This window comes from Henckelia pumila, chromosome 3, assembly GCF_033568475.1.
Source record: "Henckelia pumila isolate YLH828 chromosome 3, ASM3356847v2, whole genome shotgun sequence".
In the NCBI taxonomy this organism is placed as follows: Eukaryota; Viridiplantae; Streptophyta; class Magnoliopsida; order Lamiales; family Gesneriaceae; genus Henckelia; species Henckelia pumila.
In genome coordinates, this window is record NC_133122.1 from 88,689,458 (window position 1) to 88,693,963 (window position 4,506).

Here is a 4,506-nt window from a genome sequence, read left to right on the forward strand (position 1 = left end):
TTTTTATGGGACTGCTAAATAGAGTGTTTCAAAGGTATCTAGATGATTTTGTGATCATATTTATCGATGATATTTTGATTTATTCGAAGAATGTATGTGATCATGCTGACCACTTGAGAACAGTTTTGAAGACATTGAGAAAGGAGAAATTGTTTGCTAAGTTATCCAAATGTGAGTTTTGGTTGAAACAGGTGGTTTTTCTAGGTCATATTATATCAGGAGATGGTATTTCAATTGATCCAAGTAAGGTTGAAGCTGTGATCAGTTGGCAGAGACCGACATCTGTGCCAGAAATCAGAAGTTTTATGGGCTTGGCAGGATATTGTCGATTTATTCGAGACTTCTTGTCTATTGCAAAGCCTATTACAAAGCTTACACAGAAGAATTCACCGTTTGTGTGGTCTGAAGCGTATGAAACCAGTTTTCTTGAGTTGAAAAAGAGGTTGACTACTGATAAGTGCATTTTATGCACTTAATTTATATATGATTTGACTTGGATTTTGTGATGTATCTAGTGAATATTATGCGTATTTTTTGTTGTTTTTGTGAGTTGCAAGGATTTGAAGAAAAGTAGCAAGAAGAAGCGGAAAGCCAAATTACGGGACAACAAACTTCAGAAAATTACCGAGAATGTTACAGACATTCAAATCCGATCTTTACCGTTCAAATTGAAGTTTAGGATGTTTTAAAGTTTCTGTCAAAATTTCAGCTCGATCCGACGGCTAGAACTTAAGTTATGATTTTTACAAAACTGCTGCGCAGATGGTGAAATGGAAGAACAAGTAGCGACCCAGCTCTAGTTTTCTAGCGCTCCAGCGCCCGTAAATTCATGTCCAGAGTGCCCCAGCGTCGGCTTTTGAGCGCTCCAGCGCTAGACGTCCTTCATTGAAAAATAAAATACGAAACTTGAGCGCCCCAGCTCCGAATTATTAGCGCTCCAGCGCTGCGCAGTCTCCAAAAATATGGAAAGTTTTTAATCGAGTTTTAAAAGGGATTTTATGACTTATTCTGGAGGATACGAGGGTTTTTAGGAAGTTTTCAGAGGATAAGACGGCTATTGTGAATTTTTGAAGTGCATAAGAGCTCGAGATTCCGGTACGAAGACTGAAGACGGCGACATCCGGCGACGGAGAAGCTTCATTCTAATTCGTTCTAGTTTCTCTTTGAACTCTATTTTTCTTAGTTTATGGATTGTTGGAAAAACATGAGTTATTTGATTTTGAATTGCGTTATGAACTAATTTCTTAGTCTAGAGGTAGACGGATCTTGACTGGAAACCATGATTGAGATATTTTGATTTATATATTTAAATTTCTTCGCACAGTTTATTTGTGTTTTCCTGATCTTAATGCTTTCAATTTACTGGCCATAGATTGAATGATATTTTATTTAGAATCTATCACTCGAGAGAGGAGATTTTGAATACGACATAGGAAAATACATCTATGGTGTTTATACTGTTCGAGAGGCATATAACTCCATAGAAGTCATTAGAAGAATTCTTGTGCTTTTTACCGGATTTAATAATTGAACTTTGATAGAGATATTGAGTTTGTTATTGAATAAGAATTTCTGCTTGACACTCGAGAGAGGTAGTAGAAAATAATAGGGATTCTTGACTAATAAACTAGAAGAATTAATAATTGAACAATCATTAGAAATAAATTGTGGTGGACAGTCAAGTGAAGTCGAACCTCTAGCATTCATCGCTTATTGAATTTTACTCTCGTGAACTCGTGGTTATTTAGTTTTGTTCTTGCAAATTTTAGTTTTATAAAAATCAAACCATTTTCGTAGCTCTACATAGGATTATGATTTTATTAGTTGCAAATATTTGATATAATATCATTTATTCATTCTCCGTGGGATCGACTTGGACTTAATTCCTATATTATAACTTGACATCGTGCGCTTGCGAGTGAAAAACACGCAACAAGTTTTTTGGCACCGTTGCCGAGGATTGAATTTTATTTGATTTATATTAAATTGTGCTAATTGGTCTTAATTTTGATTTAGAGCATTTTATTTTATTTTTTTGGTTCTAATTTTAAATCTTTCCTGTCTATGCAGTTTATGTGAAAAAGCCAAAGTTATGACTCACTGCTCTTTGATCCGAAAATCGAGAAAACTGCTAAAGTTTTGAGAAAAGTTAGAAGAGAAGAGTTGCAAAAAATGGCTGAAGAAAGGGAAAGAGCTGTCAATAATGCTTCGGTGCCGATCAGAGATCACTTTTGACCGGTGATCACTACTCATTATTCTGGGATAGCTCGGCAAAACATCACGGCAAATAATTTTGAGTTGAAGCCAACTCTGATTAATATGGTGCAGCAGAATCAGTTTAAAGGTGCAGCTACTGAAGATCCAAATTTGTTCCTGCGTACTTTTTTGGAAATTGCTGACACAGTGAAGATTCATGGTGTTACTGAGGACACCATCAGACTACGATTGTTCCCGTTCTTTCTTAGGGACAATGCTCGTAGTTGGTTGCAGTCACTACCTCTTGGGAGTATCACTACATGGGAAGACATGACATCCAAATTTATGGCTAAGTACTTTCCTCCTGCCAAGTCTGCCCAGCTGAAAATTGAGATCACTACTTTCAAACAACAAGATTTTGAGCAGCTTTATGAAGCTTGGGAGCGGTACAAGGAGTTTCTTAGGAAGTGTCCAAACCATAATTTTTCGGATTGGGAACATATTGAGTTATTCTACAATGGTTTGAATGGCCCAACGAGGATTTCTGTGGATGCTGCAGCTGGAGGTTCAATATTTTTTAAATTTCCTGAATAGGCTTATGAGATGCTTGAGCAAATGACTGTTAACAGTTATCAGTGGCCGAGTGAGAGATCTGTAATGAGGAAGTCTGCTGGAATTCATGAGGTTGATGCATTCACTGCTTTGACTGCTCAGATGGCTACTATTTCTACACAGTTGGCTACACTGACCAAAGACAATCAAGTTTCTATTACGACAACATCACTGGCGACTGCCGTAAATTCTACATATAGATTTGAGCGTGTGGAGCAAGCTCAATATGTGAACAACAGAAATTACAACAACTATCGAGGTAATCCTGTACCCAATCAATATCACCATAGTCTGCGTAATCATGAAAATTTTTCTTATGCTAACAATAATAATGTGTTGAATCCTCCTCCGGGATACAATACAAATAAGGGTGAGGGTAAGCCTCCTTTGGAGGATGTTGTTAATGCTTTTGTGCAGGAATCGAGCAAGAGGATGGCGAGGACTGAGACTCGCCTTGACAACTTAGAGACGCATGTGGCCAACATGGGTGTTGTATTGCAATCCATGGAGACTAGCATTGGGCAGTTGGCGAACGCACTGAAAGATAATAACAGAGGCTAATTCCCAAGTAATACTTAGATGAATCCCAAGGAGCAGTGTAATGCTATCACGTTGAGGAGTTGGAAGTAGGTGGATAATAAAGAGGGCAAATATGAGAGCAATACGTTTGAAAAATTTGCAGTTGACGAGAAGAAGGTCGAGGAGAAAGAGTCTGAGCCTGAGCAGAAACCGATGTACAAACCTCCTCTTCCATACCCCCAAAGGTTCAAGAAGAAGGCAGTGGACGAGCAGTTCTCAAAATTCTTGGATATTTTCAAGAAGATACATATCAACATCCCTTTTGCTGATGCTTTGGCACAAATGCCGAATTATGCGAAGTTTATTAAAGAGGTGATGCCCACAAAAGGAGATTGCAAGAGAATGAGGTGGTGAGCTTAACTGAAGAATGTACTGCTGTGCTCCAAAAGAAGATGCCACAAAAGCTGAAGGATCCAGGGAGTTTTACTATTCCTTGCACTATTGGTTTTTCTTATTTTAATAATGCACTTTGCGATCTAGGAGCTAGCATTAACCTGATGTCTTTGTCTATTTTCAGGAGCTTAGAACTTGGCGAGGTGAAACCCACAATGATCGCATTGCAGCTAGCTGATAGATCTATCATATACCCGCTTGGAATCATTGAAGATGTTTTGGTAAAAGTAGATAAATTTATTTTTCCTGCGGATTTTGTTGTGCTAGATATGGAGGAGGATGCAAATATGCCATTGATTTTGGGGAGACCGTTCTTGGCTACTACTGAAGCCAAGATTGATGTGAAGAAATGTGAGTTGATGATGGGAGTTGATGGTGAGAAGGTGATCTTTAATGTTTATAAGGAGTTTAAAAATTCATCCATGGAAAAAGTGTTCATGATTGAACAATCAAAGAAGATGGAATATTGCTGCAAAGTTGTTAGTGCTGTAGAATTTCCAAGAGAGAATGATCCGAAGGTAGCAAAGAAGAAGAAGAGAAAGAAAGCAAAGATCAAGAAGATTGTTGAATATGTTTGGAGGGTGAAAGAAAAGGAAAAGACCTCCAACAAAGTGGAACCGGGCTAGAATCAGAATATAGTCGGGCTATGGACTATAAACTAAGCGCTTCTTGGGAGGCAACCCAAGCGATTTTTTTTTATTTGCTTTATTATTTCTTTTATTTTAG

General features: G+C 37.9%; 1 non-coding gene across 1 annotated transcript; it reads right to left on the reverse strand.

Annotated features, from left to right (window-relative positions):
* Window positions 1-2,575: 2,575 nt before the first annotated feature.
* On the reverse strand, window positions 2,576-2,681 carry LOC140894001 (small nucleolar RNA R71). The gene has a single exon (XR_012153557.1). It is a non-coding gene; the product is annotated as a small nucleolar RNA R71 (small nucleolar RNA).
* Window positions 2,682-4,506: the final 1,825 nt, after the last annotated feature.